Source organism: Ambystoma mexicanum, chromosome 1p (genome assembly GCF_040938575.1).
Source record: "Ambystoma mexicanum isolate Mex_15411 chromosome 1p, UKY_AmexF1_1, whole genome shotgun sequence".
Taxonomy (NCBI): domain Eukaryota; kingdom Metazoa; phylum Chordata; class Amphibia; order Caudata; family Ambystomatidae; genus Ambystoma; species Ambystoma mexicanum.
The window spans coordinates 1,474,429,855-1,474,448,690 of NC_090921.1; the positions used below are offsets into that span (position 1 = coordinate 1,474,429,855).

Here is an 18,836-nt window from a genome sequence, read left to right on the forward strand (position 1 = left end):
CAGCTTTAGATTTACTATGACAAGTTTGCTGTTTTGTTGGAAGCAGCAGTCCATAAATGGTCACAGGTCAGTACTGCTGTGGGAAATGACCAATGAGATGCATTTAACCTTCTTTGTCGCAGTACTACTTAAATGTGATGCAGGCCACAAGTCAGTTTGAAGATAATTGTAATATTCATGAATTTCCTTCAGATCACATGGAGTTTTTCTTTAGGTTGTTGTGAGGATAAGGGTTGTCTGTGTGAATGAGTTAGGCATTTTTTTTCCAAGGGAAGAAAACATCCCCCTACAACTGGCCTCCTGCTTATGCTTGAGTCAGAAACAAAACTCTCAGCTGGCTGTTTAGTTCATTTGGTTAGAGCGTGGTGCTAATAATGGCAAGGTCACGGGTCCCCGTATTGGCCTCCTTGTCATTTTGGGAAATATTTCTGCAGAAGCATGAGATTGATGCAGAATTGGCACTCACAGCTTTAGAGTTACTAACACAAGATTGCTGTTTTGTTGGAAGCAGCTGTGCATACATGGTCACGGGTCAGTACTGCTGCGGGACATAACCAATGTTGTTGTGAGGATAAGGGTTGTATTTGTGAATGAGTTAGGCATTTTCTTTCAAGGGAAGAAAACTCCCCCCTGCAACTGGCCTCCCTCCTATGCTCCAGTCAGAAGGCATACTTTTTCTGACTGAGCATGGTGCTAATCACGCCAAGTTAGCGGATTTGATCCCAGTATTGGCCACTTTGTCAATTTGGGAAATATTTCTGCAGAAGCTTGAGATTGATGCAGAATTCCCACCCACAGCTTTAGATTTACTATGACTAGTTTGCTGTTTTGTTGGAAGCAGCAGTCCATAAATGGTCACAGGTCAGTACTGCTGTGGGAAATGACCAATGAGATGCATTTAACCTTCTTTGTCCCAGTTCTACTTAAATGTGATGCAGGCTACAAGTCAGTTTGAAGATAATTGTCATATTCATGAATTTCCTTCAGATCACATGCAGTTTTTCTTTAGGTTGTTGTGAGGATAAGGGTTTTATGTGTGAATGACTTAGGCATTTTTTTTCCAAGGGAAGAAAAAATCCCCCTGCAACTGGCCTCCCTCTTATGCTCCAGTTAGAAATATGCCTCTCAGCTGGCCGGTTAGCTCAGTTGGCTAGAGCGTGGTGCTAATAACACCAAGGTCACGGGTTTGATCCCCGTATTGGCCACTTTGTCATTTTGGGAAATATTTCTGCAGAAGGATGAGATTGATGCAGAATTGGCACTCACAGCTTTAGAGTTACTAACACAAGATTGCTGTTTTGTTTCAAGCAGCAGTCCATAAATGGTCACGGGTCAGTACTGCTGCGGGACTTCCAATGATATGCATTTAACCTTCTTTGTCCCAGTTCTACTTAAATGTGATGCAGGCTACAAGTCAGTTTGAAGATAATTGTCATATTCATGAATTTCCTTCAGATCACATGTAGTTTTTCTTTAGGTTGTTGTGAGGATTAGGGTTTTATGTGTGAATGAGTTAGGCATTTTTTTCCAAGGGAAGAAAAAATCCCCCTGCAACTGGCCTCCCTCTTATGCTCCAGTCAGAAACAGGACTCTCAGCTGGCCGGTTAGCTCAGTTGGTTAGAGCGTGGTGCTAATAACGCCAAGGTTACGGGTTTGATCCCCGTATTGGCCACTTTGTCATTTTGGGAAATATTTCTGCAGAAGCATGAGATTGATGCAGAATTGGCACTCACAGCTTTAGAGTTACTAATGACCAATGAGATGCTTTTAACCTTCTTTGTCCCAGTTCTACTTAAATGTGATGCAGGCTACAAGTCAGTTTGAAGATAATTGTCATATTCGTGAATTTCCTTCAGATCACATGTAGTTTTTCTTTAGGTTGTTGTGAGGATAAGGGTTTTATGTGTGAATGAGTTAGGCATTTTTTTCCAAGGGAAGAAAAAATCCCCCTGCAACTGGCCTCCCTCTTATGCTCCAGTCAGAAATATACCTCTCAGCTGGCCGGTTAGCTCAGTTGGTTAGAGCGTGGTGCTAATAATGCCAAGGTCACGGGTTCGATCCCCGTATTGGCCACTTTGTCATTTTGGGAAATATTTCTGCAGAAGCATGAGATTGATGCAGAATTGGCACTCACAGCTTTAGAGTTACTAACACAAGATTGCTGTTTTGTTGGAAGCAGCTGTGCATACATAGTCACGGGTCAGTACTGCTGCGGACATAACCAATGTTGTTGTGAGGATAAGGGTTGTATTTGTGAATGATTTAGGCATTTTCTTTCAAGGGAAGAAAACTCCCCCCTGCAACTGGCCTCCCTCCTATGCTCCAGTCAGAAGGCATACTTTTTCTGACTGAGCATGGTGCTAATCACGCCAAGTTAGCGAATTTGATCCCAGTATTGGCCACTTTGTCAATTTGGGAAATATTTCTGCAGAAGCATGAGATTGATGCAGAATTCCCACCCACAGCTTTAGATTTGCTATGACTAGTTTGCTGTTTTGTTGGAAGCAGCAGTCCATAAATGGTCACAGGTCAGTACTGCTGTGGGAAATGACCAATGAGATGCATTTAACCTTCTTTGTCCCAGTTCTACTTAAATGTGATGCAGGCTACAAGTCAGTTTGAAAATAATTGTCATATTCATGAATTTCCTTCAGATCACATGTAGTTTTTCTTTAGGTTGTTGTGAGGATAAGGGTTTTATGTGTGAATGAGTTAGGCATTTTTTTTCCAAGGGAAAAAGACTCTCAGCTGGCTGGTTAGCTTAGTTGGTTAAAACGTGGTGCTAATAACGCCAAGGTCACGGGTTCGATCCCGTATTGGCCACTTTGTCATTTTGGGAAATATTTCTGCAGAAGCATGAGATTGATGCAGAATTGGCACTCACAGCTTTAGAGTTACTAACACAAGATTGCTGTTTTGTTGGTAGCATCTGTGCATACATGGTCACGGGTCAGTACTGCTGCGGGACATAACCAATGTTGTTGTGAGGATAAGGGTTGTATTTGTGAATGAGTTAGGCATTTTCTTTCAAGGGAAGAAAACTACCCCCTGCAACTGGCCTCCCTCCTATGCTCCAGTCAGAAGGCATACTTTTTCTGACTGAGCATGGTGCTAATCACGCCAAGTTAGCGAATTTGATCCCAGCATTGGCCACTTTGTCAATTTGGGAAATATTTCTGCAGAAGCATGAGATTGATGCAGAATTCCCACCCACAGCTTTAGATTTACTATGACTAGTTTCTTGTTTTGTTGGAAGCAGCAGTCCATAAATGGTCACAGGTCAGTACTGCTGTGGGAAATGACCAATGAGATGCATTTAACCTTCTTTGTCCCAGTTCTACTTAAATGTGATGCAGGCTACAAGTCAGTTTGAAGATAATTGTCATATTCGTGAATTTCCTTCAGATCACATGTAGTTTTTCTTTAGGTTGTTGTGAGGATAAGGGTTTTATGTGTGAATGAGTTAGGCATTTTTTTTCCAAGGGAAGAAAACATCCCAGTGCAACTGGCCTCCCTCTTATGCTCCAGTCAGAAATATGCCTCTCAGCTGGCCGGTTAGCTCAGTTGGTTAGAGCGTGGTGCTAATAACGCCAAGGTCACGGGTTCGATCCCCGTATTGGCCACTTTGTCATTTTGGGAAATATTTCTGCAGAAGGATGAGATTGATGCAGAATTGGCACTCACAGCTTTAGAGTTACTAACACAAGATTGCTGTTTTGTTGGAAGCAGCTGTGCATACATAGTCACGGGTCAGTACTGCTGCGGACATAACCAATGTTGTTGTGAGGATAAGGGTTGTATTTGTGAATGAGTTAGGCATTTTCTTTCAAGGGAAGAAAACTCCCCCCTGCAACTGGCCTCCCTCCTATGCTCCAGTCAGAAGGCTTACTTTTTCTGACTGAGCATGGTGCTAATCACGCCAAGTTAGCGAATTTGATCCCAGTATTGGCCACTTTGTCAATTTGGGAAATATTTCTGCAGAAGCATGAGATTGATGCAGAATTCCCACCCACAGCTTTAGATTTGCTATGACTAGTTTGCTGTTTTGTTGGAAGCAGCAGTCCATAAATGGTCACAGGTCAGTACTGTTGTGGGAAATGACCAATGAGATGCATTTAACCTTCTTTGTCCCAGTTCTACTTAAATGTGATGCAGGCTACAAGTCAGTTTGAAGATAATTGTCATATTCATGAATTTCCTTCAGATCACATGTAGTTTTTCTTTAGGTTGTTGTGAGGATAAGGGTTTTATGTGTGAATGAGTTAGGCATTTTTTTTCCAAGGGAAGAAAAAATCCCCCTGCAACTTGCCTCCCTCCTATGCTCCAGTCAGAAACAGGACTCTCAGCTGGCCGGTTAGAGCGTGGTGCTAATAACGCCAAGGTCACCGGTTCGATCCCCGTATTGGCCACTTTGTCATTTTGGGAAATATTTCTGCAGAAGCATGAGATTGATGCAGAATTGGCACTCACAGCTTTAGAGTTACTAACACAAGATTGCTGTTTTGTTGGAAGCAGCTGTGCATACATAGTCACGGGTCAGTACTGCTGCGGACATAACCAATGTTGTTGTGAGGATAAGGGTTGTATTTGTGAATGAGTTAGGCATTTTCTTTCAAGGGAAGAAAACTCCCCCCTGCAACTGGCCTCCCTCCTATGCTCCAGTCAGAAGGCATACTTTTTCTGACTGAGCATGGTGCTAATCACGCCAAGTTAGCGAATTTGATCCCAGTATTGGCCATTTTGTCAATTTGGGAAATATTTCTGCAGAAGCATGAGATTGATGCAGAATTCCCACCCACAGCTTTAGATTTACTATGACTAGTTTGCTGTTTTGTTGGAAGCAGCAGTCCATAAATGGTCACAGGTCAGTACTGCTGTGGGAAATGACCAATGAGATGCATTTAACCTTCTTTGTCCCAGTTCTACTTAAATGTGATGCAGGCTACAAGTCAGTTTGAAGATAATTGTCATATTCATGAATTTCCTTCAGATCACATGTAGTTTTTCTTTAGGTTGTTGTAAGGATAAGGGTTTTATGTGTGAATGAGTTAGGCATTTTTTTTCCAAGGGAAAAAGACTCTCAGCTGGCCGGTTAGCTCAGTTGGTTAGAGCGTGTTGCTAATAACGCCAAGGTCACGGGTTCGATCCCCGTATTGGCCACTTTGTCATTTTGGGAAATATTTCTGCAGAAGCATGAGATTGATGCAGAATTGGCACTCACAGCTTTAGAGTTACTAACACAAGATTGCTGTTTTGTTGGTAGCAGCTGCTCGATCTCTCCTCTGCCTTTGACACTGTCAACCATGCCATCCTGCTCAACCGTCTCCGGGAAAACCTGGGTATCACTGGTCAGGCTCTGGCGTGGCTGACCTCTTTCCTTACAAATCGACCCTCCCAGGTCCAACTGGGGTCCTTCCTCTCCGACATCTTTTTCTCCACCTGTGGTGTCCCCCAGGGATCTAATCTATCTCCCTGGCTGTTCAACCAGTATCTGGCACTCCTTGCCCACCGCATCGCCGCTCTCTGCCCTAATTTCCAGTGCTATGCGGACGATACCCAGCTCATTTTCAGGCTACCCTCAGCCTCCCCCTCTCCTTCCCTCATCTCGGACTGTCTGTCTGCTATCCAAGAATGGTGTGCCGCCAATGACCTCTGCCTTAATGCCAGTAAGACTGAGATTCTACTCATCGGTACTCCCACTCCCTCCTTCCCTGCAGCTCTCTGGCCTGCCTCCCTTGGCCCCCTCCCTGCTCCTACCGGCAAGGCAAAAAACCTTGGGGTCATCTTCGACTCCACACTCTCCTTCTCTCCTCATATTTCTGACGTCGCCAAGAGGTCACACTACCAGCTGCACCTCCTCAGAGGTATTCTTCCCTTCCTCTCCTTCCCCCAGAAGCTCACTGTCTCCCGAGCCCTGGTTCTCTCGAAGCTGGACTACTGTAACAGCCTCTATCTTAACCTGCCTGCCTCCACTCTCCGCCCTCTGCAACTCATCCAGAACAGAACTGCGAGACTTGTCCTTGGCCTCAAGCCCAGGGACCGTATCTCTCCAGGACTGAAATCTCTACACTGGCTCCCAGTGGCTGCGAGGATAAAGTTCAAAACCCTCTGCATTGTCCACAAGGCCTTCTGGGGCCTGGGTCCTAAATACCTTCAACTCTCTCTTCCCAAATATCTTCCTTCCCGAGCCCTTCGCTCATCCGCCTCCAATTCCCTCAGGGTTAGCCGCTTCTCGAAGCATCGAGCTGGGGGTAGATCTCTCTCCGCGGCAGGGGCCTCCCTCTGGAACAGCCTTCCTGCCTCCCTGAACTTGAGGAGAACCATCTCTGGTTCCGGAAGCACCTCAAAACCTTCCTCTTTGCTTCTGCTTTCTCTCTCCCTCTCCCCTGCTGAACAGCTAATTAATTGTTCACTGAAACTGCACTGATCCTGCAACCGGACCACTCTAAACAGCCTCGGTCCTGGGCCCAGCCACTCTCCACTTGCACTGATGCCCTGGAACCCCTTTGCACTGCGGGACTGTCTCTGTATCCCTACAGCCCCCCCTTCCCCAGCACTTGCTCTGCACTTACCTCGCACTTGCCACCAGCTGGCCCTATTTATTTATTTATTACTTTACGCCACTTACCTTGTACTGCACTTCCCCCCTCCCCTTCCCCTTGCACTTTTCCCCCTCCCCCACCCCTGCACTTGCGCGATCTGAATGACACCTGGCCTAGTAGGATCGTTGTCTGTCTCCCCTTGTCCCTCCCCTCCCTGCCTCGTCGCGCCTTGAAACACCTGTGTATAGGCGCGTTGCAAATACCATATCATATCATATCATATCATAGCTGTGCATACATGGTCACGGGTCAGTACTGCTGCGGGACATAACCAATGTTGTTGTGAGGATAAGGGTTGTATTTGTGAATGAGTTAGGCATTTTCTTTCAAGGGAAGAAAACTCCCCCCTGCAACTGGCCTCCCTCCTATGCTCCAGTCAGAAGGCATACTTTTTCTGACTGAGCATGGTGCTAATCACGCCAAGTTAGCGAATTTGATCCCAGTATTGGCCACTTTGTCAATTTGGGAAATATTTCTGCAGAAGGATGAGATTGATGCAGAATTGGCACTCACAGCTTTAGAGTTACTAACACAAGATTGCTGTTTTGTTGGAAGCAGCTGTGCATACATAGTCACGGGTCAGTACTACTGCAGACATAACCAATGTTGTTGTGAGGATAAGGGTTGTATTTGTGAATGAGTTAGGCATTTTCTTTCAAGGGAAGAAAACTCCCCCCTGCAACTGGCCTCCCTCCTATGCTCCAGTCAGAAGGCATACTTTTTCTGACTGAGCATGGTGCTAATCACGCCAAGTTAGCGAATTTGATCCCAGTATTGGCCACTTTGTCAATTTGGGAAATATTTCTGCAGAAGCATGAGATTGATGCAGAATTCCCACCCACAGCTTTAGATTTACTATGACTAGTTTCCTGTTTTGTTGGAAGCAGCAGTCCATAAATGGTCACAGGTCAGTACTGCTGTGGGAAATGACCAATGAGATGCATTTAACCTTCTTTGTCCCAGTTCTACTTAAATGTGATGCAGGCTACAAGTCAGTTTGAAGATAATTGTCATATTCGTGAATTTCCTTCAGATCACATGTAGTTTTTCTTTAGGTTGTTGTGAGGATAAGGGTTTTATGTGTGAATGAGTTAGGCATTTTTTTTCCAAGGGAAGAAAAAATCCCCCTGCAACTGGCCTCCCTCTTATGCTCCAGTTAGAAATATGCCTCTCAGCTGGCCGGTTAGCTCAGTTGGTTAGAGCGTGGTGTTAATAATGCCAAGGTCACGAGTTCGATCCCCGTATTGGCCACTTTGTCATTTTGGGAAATATGTCTGCAGAAGGATGAGATTGATGCAGAATTGGCACTCACAGCTTTAGAGTTACTAACACAAGATTGCTGTTTTGTTGGAAGCAGCTGTGCATACATAGTCACGGGTCAGTACTGCTGCGGACATAACCAATGTTGTTGTGAGGATAAGGGTTGTATTTGTGAATGAGTTAGGCATTTTCTTTCAAGGGAAGAAAACTCCCCCCTGCAACTGGCCTCCCTCCTATGCTCCAGTCAGAAGGCTTACTTTTTCTGACTGAGCATGTTGCTAATAACGCCAAGTTAGCGAATTTGATCCCAGTATTGGCCACTTTGTCAATTTGGGAAATATTTCTGCAGAAGGATGAGATTGATGCAGAATTGGCACTCACAGCTTTAGAGTTACTAACACAAGATTGCTGTTTTGTTGGAAGCAGCTGTGCATACATAGTCACGGGTCAGTACTACTGCGGACATAACCAATGTTGTTGTGAGGATAAGGGTTGTATTTGTGAATGAGTTAGGCATTTTCTTTCAAGGGAAGAAAACTCCCCCCTGCAACTTGTCTCCCTCCTATGCTCCAGTCAGAAGGCATACTTTCTCTGACTGAGCATGGTGCTAATCACGCCAAGTTAGCGAATTTGATCCCAGTACTGGCCACTTTGTCAATTTGGGAAATATTTCTGCAGAAGCATGAGATTGATGCAGAATTCCCACCCACAGCTTTAGATTTACTATGACTAGTTTCCTGTTTTGTTGGAAGCAGCAGTCCATAAATGGTCACAGGTCAGTACTGCTGTGGGAAATGACCAATGAGATGCATTTAACCTTCTTTGTCCCAGTTCTACTTAAATGTGATGCAGGCTACAAGTCAGTTTGAAGATAATTGTCATATTCGTGAATTTCCTTCAGATCACATGTAGTTTTTCTTTAGGTTGTTGTGAGGATAAGGGTTTTATGTGTGAATGAGTTAGGCATTTTTTTTCCAAGGGAAGAAAACATCCCAGTGCAACTGGCCTCCCTCTTATGCTCCAGTCAGAAATATGCCTCTCAGCTGGCCGGTTAGCTCAGTTGGTTAGAGCGTGGTGCTAATAACGCCAAGGTCACGGGTTCGATCCCCGTATTGGCCACTTTGTCATTTTGGGAAATATTTCTGCAGAAGGATGAGATTGATGCAGAATTGGCACTCACAGCTTTAGAGTTACTAACACAAGATTGCTGTTTTGTTGGAAGCAGCTGTGCATACATAGTCACGGGTCAGTACTGCTGCGGACATAACCAATGTTGTTGTGAGGATAAGGGTTGTATTTGTGAATGAGTTAGGCATTTTCTTTCAAGGGAAGAAAACTCCCCCCTGCAACTGGCCTCCCTCCTATGCTCCAGTCAGAAGGCTTACTTTTTCTGACTGAGCATGGTGCTAATCACGCCAAGTTAGCGAATTTGATCCCAGTATTGGCCACTTTGTCAATTTGGGAAATATTTCTGCAGAAGGATGAGATTGATGCAGAATTGGCACTCACAGCTTTAGAGTTACTAACACAAGATTGCTGTTTTGTTGGAAGCAGCTGTGCATACATAGTCACGGGTCAGTACTACTGCGGACATAACCAATGTTGTTGTGAGGATAAGGGTTGTATTTGTGAATGAGTTAGGCATTTTCTTTCAAGGGAAGAAAACTCCCCCCTGCAACTGGCCTCCCTCCTATGCTCCAGTCAGAAGGCATACTTTTTCTGACTGAGCATGGTGCTAATCACGCCAAGTTAGCGAATTTGATCCCAGCATTGGCCACTTTGTCAATTTGGGAAATATTTCTGCAGAAGCATGAGATTGATGCAGAATTCCCACCCACAGCTTTAGATTTACTATGACTAGTTTGCTGTTTTGTTGGAAGCAGCAGTCCATAAATGGTCACAGGTCAGTACTGCTGTGGGAAATGACCAATGAGATGCATTTAACCTTCTTTGTCCCAGTTCTACTTAAATGTGATGCAGGCTACAAGTCAGTTTGAAGATAATTGTCATATTCATGAATTTCCTTCAGATCACATGTAGTTTTTCTTTAGGTTGTTGTGAGGATAAGGGTTTTATGTGTGAATGAGTTAGGCATTTTTTTTCCAAGGGAAGAAAAAATCCCCCTGCAACTGGCCTCCCTCCTATGCTCCAGTCAGAAGGCTTACTTTTTCTGACTGAGCATGGTGCTAATCACGCCAAGTTAGCGAATTTGATCCCAGTATTGGCCACTTTGTCACTTTGGGAAATATTTCTGCAGAAGGATGAGATTGATGCAGAATTGGCACTCACAGCTTTAGAGTTACTAACACAAGATTGCTGTTTTGTTGGAAGCAGCTGTGCATACATAGTCACGGGTCAGTACTACTGCGGACATAACCAATGTTGTTGTGAGGATAAGGGTTGTATTTGTGAATGAGTTAGGCATTTTCTTTCAAGGGAAGAAAACTCCCCCCTGCAACTGGCCTCCCTCCTATGCTCCAGTCAGAAGGCATACTTTTTCTGACTGAGCATGGTGCTAATCACGCCAAGTTAGCGAATTTGATCCCAGTATTGGCCACTTTGTCAATTTGGGAAATATTTCTGCAGAAGCATGAGATTGATGCAGAATTCCCACGCACAGCTTTAGATTTACTATGACAAGTTTGCTGTTTTGTTGGAAGCAGCAGTCCATAAATGGTCACAGGTCAGTACTGCTGTGGGAAATGACCAATTAGATGCATTTAACCTTCTTTGTCCCAGTTCTACTTAAATGTGATGCAGGCTACAAGTCAGTTTGAAGATAATTGTCATATTCATGAATTTCCTTCAGATCACATGTAGTTTTTCTTTAGGTTGTTGTGAGGATAAGGGTTTTATGTGTGAATGAGTTAGGCATTTTTTTTCCAAGGGAAGAAAAAACCCCCCTGCAACTGGCCTCCCTCTTATGGTCCAGTCATTAATATGCTTCTCAGCTGGCCGGTTAGCTCAGTTGGTTAGAGTGTGGTGCTAATAACGCCAAGGTCACGGGTTCGATCCCCGTATTGGCCACTTTGTCATTTTGGGAAATATTTCTGCAGAAGGATGAGATTGATGCAGAATTGGCACTCACAGCTTTAGAGTTACTAACACAAGATTGCTGTTTTGTTGGAAGCAGCTGTGCATACATAGTCACGGGTCAGTACTGCTGCGGACATAACCAATGTTGTGGTGAGGATAAGGGTTGTATTTGTGAATGAGTTAGGCATTTTCTTTCAAGGAAAGAAAACTCCCCCCTGCAACTGGCCTCCCTCCTATGCTCCAGTCAGAAGCATACTTTTTGTGACTGAGCATGGTGCTAATCACGCCAAGTTAGTGAATTTGATCCCAGTATTGGCCACTTTGTCAATTTGGGAAAAATGTCTTCAGAAGCATTAGATTGATGCAGAATTCCCACCCACAGCTTTAGATTTACTATGACAAGTTTGCTGTTTTGTTGGAAGCAGCAGTCCATAAATGGTCACAGGTCAGTACTGCTGTGGGAAATGACCAATGAGATGCATTTAACCTTCTTTGTCGCAGTACTACCTAAATGTGATGCAGGCCACAAGTCAGTTTGAAGATAATTGTAATATTCATGAATTTCCTTCAGATCACATGGAGTTTTTCTTTAGGTTGTTGTGAGGATAAGGGTTGTCTGTGTGAATGAGTTAGGCATTTTTTTTCCAAGGGAAGAAAACATCCCCCTACAACTGGCCTCCTGCTTATGCTTGAGTCAGAAACAAAAGTCTCAGCTGGCTGTTTAGCTCATTTGGTTAGAGCGTGGTGCTAATAATGGCAAGGTCACGGGTCCCCGTATTGGCCTCCTTGTCATTTTGGGAAATATTTCTGCAGAAGCATGAGATTGATGCAGAATTGGCACTCACAGCTTTAGAGTTACTAACACAAGATTGCTGTTTTGTTGGAAGCAGCTGTGCATACATAGTCACGGGTCAGTACTGCTGCGGACATAACCAATGTTGTTGTGAGGATAAGGGTTGTATTTGTGAATGAGTTAGGCATTTTCTTTCAAGGGAAGAAAACTCCCCCCTGCAACTGGCCTCCCTCCTATGCTCCAGTCAGAAGGCATACTTTTTCTGACTGAGCATGGTGCTAATCACGCCAAGTTAGCGAATTTGATCCCAGTATTGGCCACTTTGTCAATTTGGGAAATATTTCTGCAGAAGCATGAGATTGATGCAGAATTCCCACCCACAGCTTTAGATTTACTATGACTAGTTTGCTGTTTTGTTGGAAGCAGCAGTCCATAAATGGTCACAGGTCAGTACTGCTGTGGGAAATGACCAATGAGATGCATTTAACCTTCTTTGTCCCAGTTCTACTTAAATGTGATGCAGGCTACAAGTCAGTTTGAAGATAATTGTCATATTCGTGAATTTCCTTCAGATCACATGTAGTTTTTCTTTAGGTTGTTGTGAGGATAAGGGTTTTATGTGTGAATGAGTTAGGCATTTTTTTTCCAAGGGAAGAAAAAATCCCCCTGCAACTGGCCTCCCTCTTATGCTCCAGTTAGAAATATGCCTCTCAGCTGGCCGGTTAGCTCAGTTGGTTAGAGCGTGGTGTTAATAATGCCAAGGTCACGAGTTCGATCCCCGTATTGGCCACTTTGTCATTTTGGGAAATATTTCTGCAGAAGGATGAGATTGATGCAGAATTGGCACTCACAGCTTTAGAGTTACTAACACAAGATTGCTGTTTTGTTGGAAGCAGCTGTGCATACATAGTCACGGGTCAGTACTGCTGCGGACATAACCAATGTTGTGGTGAGGATAAGGGTTGTATTTGTGAATGAGTTAGGCATTTTCTTTCAAGGAAAGAAAACTCCCCCCTGCAACTGGCCTCCCTCCTATGCTCCAGTCAGAAGCATACTTTTTGTGACTGAGCATGGTGCTAATCACGCCAAGTTAGTGAATTTGATCCCAGTATTGGCCACTTTGTCAATTTGGGAAAAATGTCTTCAGAAGCATTAGATTGATGCAGAATTCCCACCCACAGCTTTAGATTTACTATGACAAGTTTGCTGTTTTGTTGGAAGCAGCAGTCCATAAATGGTCACAGGTCAGTACTGCTGTGGGAAATGACCAATGAGATGCATTTAACCTTCTTTGTCGCAGTACTACCTAAATGTGATGCAGGCCACAAGTCAGTTTGAAGATAATTGTAATATTCATGAATTTCCTTCAGATCACATGGAGTTTTTCTTTAGGTTGTTGTGAGGATAAGGGTTGTCTGTGTGAATGAGTTAGGCATTTTTTTTCCAAGGGAAGAAAACATCCCCCTACAACTGGCCTCCTGCTTATGCTTGAGTCAGAAACAAAAGTCTCAGCTGGCTGTTTAGCTCATTTGGTTAGAGCGTGGTGCTAATAATGGCAAGGTCACGGGTCCCCGTATTGGCCTCCTTGTCATTTTGGGAAATATTTCTGCAGAAGCATGAGATTGATGCAGAATTGGCACTCACAGCTTTAGAGTTACTAACACAAGATTGCTGTTTTGTTGGAAGCAGCTGTGCATACATGGTCACGGGTCAGTACTGCTGCGGGACATAACCAATGTTGTTGTGAGGATAAGGGTTGTATTTGTGAATGAGTTAGGCATTTTCTTTCAAGGGAAGAAAACTCCCCCCTGCAACTGGCCTCCCTCCTATGCTCCAGTCAGAAGGCATACTTTTTCTGACTGAGCATGGTGCTAATCACGCCAAGTTAGCGGATTTGATCCCAGTATTGGCCACTTTGTCAATTTGGAAAATATTTCTGCAGAAGCATGAGATTGATGCAGAATTCCCACCCACAGCTTTAGATTTACTATGACTAGTTTGCTGTTTTGTTGGAAGCAGCAGTCCATAAATGGTCACAGGTCAGTACTGCTGTGGGAAATGACCAATGAGATGCATTTAACCTTCTTTGTCCCAGTTCTACTTAAATGTGATGCAGGCTACAAGTCAGTTTGAAGATAATTGTCATATTCATGAATTTCCTTCAGATCACATGTAGTTTTTCTTTAGGTTGTTGTGAGGATAAGGGTTTTATGTGTGAATGACTTAGGCATTTTTTTTCCAAGGGAAGAAAAAATCGCCCTGCAACTGGCCTCCCTCTTATGCTCCAGTCAAAAACAGGACTCTCAGCTGGACGGTTAGCTCAGTTGGTTAGAGCGTCGTACTTATAACGCCAAGTTCAGGGGTTCGATGCCCGTATTGGCCACTTTGTCATTTTGGGAAATATTTCTGCAGAAGCATGAGATTGATGCAGAATTGGCACTCACAGCTTTAGAGTTACTAACACAAGATTGCTGTTTTGTTGGAAGCAGCTGTGCATACATGATCACGGGTCAGTACTGCTGCGGGACATAACCAATGTTGTTGTGAGGATAAGGGTTGTATTTGTGAATGAGTTAGGCATTTTCTTTCAAGGGAAGAAAACTCCCCCCTGCAACTGGCCTCCCTCCTATGCTCCAGTCAGAAGGCATACTTTTTCTGACTGAGCATGGTGCTAATCACGCCAAGTTAGCGAATTTGATCCCAGTATTGGCCACTTTGTCAATTTGGGAAATATTTCTGCAGAAGCATGAGATTGATGCAGAATTCCCACCCACAGCTTTAGATTTGCTATGACTAGTTTGCTGTTTTGTTGGAAGCAGCAGTCCATAAATGGTCACAGGTCAGTACTGCTGTGGGAAATGACCAATGAGATGCATTTAACCTTCTTTGTCCCAGTTCTACTTAAATGTGATGCAGGCTACAAGTCAGTTTGAAGATAATTGTCATATTCATGAATTTCCTTCAGATCACATGTAGTTTTTCTTTAGGTTGTTGTGAGGATAAGGGTTTTATGTGTGAATGAGTTAGGCATTTTTTTTCCAAGGGAAGAAAAAATCCCCCTGCAACTGGCCTCCCTCCTATGCTCCAGTCAGAAGGCTTACTTTTTCTGACTGAGCATGGTGCTAATCACGCCAAGTTAGCGAATTTGATCCCAGTATTGGCCACTTTGTCAATTTGGGAAATATTTCTGCAGAAGGATGAGATTGATGCAGAATTGGCACTCACAGCTTTAGAGTTACTAACACAAGATTGCTGTTTTGTTGGAAGCAGCTGTGCATACATAGTCACGGGTCAGTACTACTGCGGACATAACCAATGTTGTTGTGAGGATAAGGGTTGTATTTGTGAATGAGTTAGGCATTTTCTTTCAAGGGAAGAAAACTCCCCCCTGCAACTGGCCTCCCTCCTATGCTCCAGTCAGAAGGCATACTTTTTCTGACTGAGCATGGTGCTAATCACGCCAAGTTAGCGAATTTGATCCCAGTATTGGCCACTTTGTCAATTTGGGAAATATTTCTGCAGAAGCATGAGATTGATGCAGAATTCCCACGCACAGCTTTAGATTTACTATGACAAGTTTGCTGTTTTGTTGGAAGCAGCAGTCCATAAATGGTCACAGGTCAGTACTGCTGTGGGAAATGACCAATGAGATGCATTTAACCTTCTTTGTCCCAGTTCTACTTAAATGTGATGCAGGCTACAAGTCAGTTTGAAGATAATTGTCATATTCATGAATTTCCTTCAGATCACATGTAGTTTTTCTTTAGGTTGTTGTGAGGATAAGGGTTTTATGTGTGAATGAGTTAGGCATTTTTTTTCCAAGGGAAGAAAAAACCCCCCTGCAACTGGCCTCCCTCTTATGGTCCAGTCATTAATATGCTTCTCAGCTGGCCGGTTAGCTCAGTTGGTTAGAGTGTGGTGCTAATAACGCCAAGGTCACGGGTTCGATCCCCGTATTGGCCACTTTGTCATTTTGGGAAACATTTCTGCAGAAGGATGAGATTGATGCAGAATTGGCACTCACAGCTTTAGAGTTACTAACACAAGATTGCTGTTTTGTTGGAAGCAGCTGTGCATACATAGTCACGGGTCAGTACTGCTGCGGACATAACCAATGTTGTGGTGAGGATAAGGGTTGTATTTGTGAATGAGTTGGGCATTTTCTTTCAAGGAAAGAAAACTCCCCCCTGCAACTGGCCTCCCTCCTATGCTCCAGTCAGAAGCATACTTTTTCTGACTGAGCATGGTGCTAATCACGCCAAGTTAGTGAATTTGATCCCAGTATTGGCCACTTTGTCAATTTGGGAAAAATGTCTGCAGAAGCATTAGATTGATGCAGAATTCCCACCCACAGCTTTAGATTTACTATGACAAGTTTGCTGTTTTGTTGGAAGCAGCAGTCCATAAATGGTCACAGGTCAGTACTGCTGTGGGAAATGACCAATGAGATGCATTTAACCTTCTTTGTCGCAGTACTACCTAAATGTGATGCAGGCCACAAGTCAGTTTGAAGATAATTGTAATATTCATGAATTTCCTTCAGATCACATGGAGTTTTTCTTTAGGTTGTTGTGAGGATAAGGGTTGTCTGTGTGAATGAGTTAGGCATTTTTTTTCCAAGGGAAGAAAACATCCCCCTACAACTGGCCTCCTGCTTATGCTTGAGTCAGAAACAAAACTCTCAGCTGGTCGGTTAGCTCAGTTGGTTAGAGCGTGGTGCTAATAATGGCAAGGTCACGGGTCCCCGTATTGGCCTCCTTGTCATTTTGGGAAATATTTCTGCAGAAGCATGAGATTGATGCAGAATTGGCACTCACAGCTTTAGAGTTACTAACACAAGATTGCTGTTTTGTTGGAAGCAGCTGTGCATACATGATCACGGGTCAGTACTGCTGCGGACATAACCAATGTTGTTGTGAGGATAAGGGTTGTATTTGTGAATGAGTTAGGCATTTTCTTTCAAGGGAAGAAAACTCCCCCTTGCAACTGGCCTCCCTCCTATGCTCCAGTCAGAAGGCTTACTTTTTCTGACTGAGCATGTTGCTAATAACGCCAAGTTAGCGAATTTGATCCCAGTATTGGCCACTTTGTCAATTTGGGAAATATTTCTGCAGAAGGATGAGATTGATGCAGAATTGGCACTCACAGCTTTAGAGTTACTAACACAAGATTGCTGTTTTGTTGGAAGCAGCTGTGCATACATAGTCACGGGTCAGTACTGCTGCGGACATAACCAATGTTGTTGTGAGGATAAGGGTTGTATTTGTGAATGAGTTAGGCATTTTCTTTCAAGGGAAGAAAACTCCCCCCTGCAACTGGCCTCCCTCCTATGCTCCAGTCAGAAGGCTTACTTTTTCTGACTGAGCATGTTGCTAATAACGCCAAGTTAGCGAATTTGATCCCAGTATTGGCCACTTTGTCAATTTGGGAAATATTTCTGCAGAAGGATGAGATTGATGCAGAATTGGCACTCACAGCTTTAGAGTTACTAACACAAGATTGCTGTTTTGTTGGAAGCAGCTGTGCATACATAGTCACGGGTCAGTACTACTGCGGACATAACCAATGTTGTTGTGAGGATAAGGGTTGTATTTGTGAATGAGTTAGGCATTTTCTTTCAAGGGAAGAAAACTCCCCCCTGCAACTTGTCTCCCTCCTATGCTCCAGTCAGAAGGCATACTTTCTCTGACTGAGCATGGTGCTAATCACGCCAAGTTAGCGAATTTGATCCCAGTACTGGCCACTTTGTCAATTTGGGAAATATTTCTGCAGAAGCATGAGATTGATGCAGAATTCCCACCCACAGCTTTAGATTTACTATGACTAGTTTCTTGTTTTGTTGGAAGCAGCAGTCCATAAATGGTCACAGGTCAGTACTGCTGTGGGAAATGACCAATGAGATGCATTTAACCTTCTTTGTCCCAGTTCTACTTAAATGTGATGCAGGCTACAAGTCAGTTTGAAGATAATTGTCATATTCGTGAATTTCCTTCAGATCACATGTAGTTTTTCTTTAGGTTGTTGTGAGGATAAGGGTTTTATGTGTGAATGAGTTAGGCATTTTTTTTCCAAGGGAAGAAAACATCCCAGTGCAACTGGCCTCCCTCTTATGCTCCAGTCAGAAATATGCCTCTCAGCTGGCCGGTTAGCTCAGTTGGTTAGAGCGTGGTGCTAATAACGCCAAGGTCACGGGTTCGATCCCCGTATTGGCCACTTTGTCATTTTGGGAAATATTTCTGCAGAAGGATGAGATTGATGCAGAATTGGCACTCACAGCTTTAGAGTTACTAACACAAGATTGCTGTTTTGTTGGAAGCAGCTGTGCATACATAGTCACGGGTCAGTACTGCTGCGGACATAACCAATGTTGTTGTGAGGATAAGGGTTTTATGTGTGAATGAGTTAGGCATTTTTTTTCCAAGGGAAGAAAAAATCCCCCTGCAACTTGCCTCCCTCCTATGCTCCAGTCAGAAACAGGACTCTCAGCTGGCCGGTTAGAGCGTGGTGCTAATAACGCCAAGGTCACGGGTTCGATCCCCGTATTGGCCACTTTGTCATTTTGGGAAATATTTCTGCAGAAGCATGAGATTGATGCAGAATTGGCACTCACAGCTTTAGAGTTACTAACACAAGATTGCTGTTTTGTTGGAAGCAGCTGTGCATACATAGTCACGGGTCAGTACTGCTGCGGACATAACCAATGTTGTTGTGAGGATAAGGGTTGTATTTGTGAATGAGTTAGGCATTTTCTTTCAAGGGAAGAAAACTCCCCCCTGCAACTGGCCTCCCTCCTATGCTCCAGTCAGAAGGCATACTTTTTCTGACTGAGCATGGTGCTAATCACGCCAAGTTAGCGAATTTGATCCCAGTATTGGCCACTTTGTCAATTTGGGAAATATTTCTGCAGAAGCATGAGATTGATGCAGAATTCCCACCCACAGCTTTAGATTTACTATGACTAGTTTGCTGTTTTGTTGGAAGCAGCAGTCCATAAATGGTCACAGGTCAGTACTGCTGTGGGAAATGACCAATGAGATGCATTTAACCTTCTTTGTCCCAGTTCTACTTAAATGTGATGCAGGCTACAAGTCAGTTTGAAGATAATTGTCATATTCATGAATTTCCTTCAGATCACATGTAGTTTT

General features: G+C 43.8%; 8 non-coding genes across 8 annotated transcripts; all 8 read left to right on the plus strand.

Annotated features, from left to right (window-relative positions):
- The first annotated feature begins 1,598 nt into the window (after positions 1-1,598).
- TRNAI-AAU (transfer RNA isoleucine (anticodon AAU)) lies at positions 1,599-1,672 on the plus strand. Its single transcript has one exon. It is a non-coding gene; the product is annotated as a tRNA-Ile (tRNA).
- A 327-nt stretch (positions 1,673-1,999) lies between these two features.
- On the plus strand, positions 2,000-2,073 carry TRNAI-AAU (transfer RNA isoleucine (anticodon AAU)). The gene has a single exon. It is a non-coding gene; the product is annotated as a tRNA-Ile (tRNA).
- A 1,476-nt stretch (positions 2,074-3,549) lies between these two features.
- TRNAI-AAU (transfer RNA isoleucine (anticodon AAU)) lies at positions 3,550-3,623 on the plus strand. The gene has a single exon. It is a non-coding gene; the product is annotated as a tRNA-Ile (tRNA).
- A 1,463-nt stretch (positions 3,624-5,086) lies between these two features.
- On the plus strand, positions 5,087-5,160 carry TRNAI-AAU (transfer RNA isoleucine (anticodon AAU)). The gene has a single exon. It is a non-coding gene; the product is annotated as a tRNA-Ile (tRNA).
- Positions 5,161-8,907: 3,747 nt separating this feature from the next.
- On the plus strand, positions 8,908-8,981 carry TRNAI-AAU (transfer RNA isoleucine (anticodon AAU)). Its single transcript has one exon. It is a non-coding gene; the product is annotated as a tRNA-Ile (tRNA).
- A 1,834-nt stretch (positions 8,982-10,815) lies between these two features.
- TRNAI-AAU (transfer RNA isoleucine (anticodon AAU)) lies at positions 10,816-10,889 on the plus strand. The gene has a single exon. It is a non-coding gene; the product is annotated as a tRNA-Ile (tRNA).
- Positions 10,890-15,580: 4,691 nt separating this feature from the next.
- On the plus strand, positions 15,581-15,654 carry TRNAI-AAU (transfer RNA isoleucine (anticodon AAU)). Its single transcript has one exon. It is a non-coding gene; the product is annotated as a tRNA-Ile (tRNA).
- Positions 15,655-17,830: 2,176 nt separating this feature from the next.
- Positions 17,831-17,904, plus strand: TRNAI-AAU (transfer RNA isoleucine (anticodon AAU)). The gene has a single exon. It is a non-coding gene; the product is annotated as a tRNA-Ile (tRNA).
- Positions 17,905-18,836: the final 932 nt, after the last annotated feature.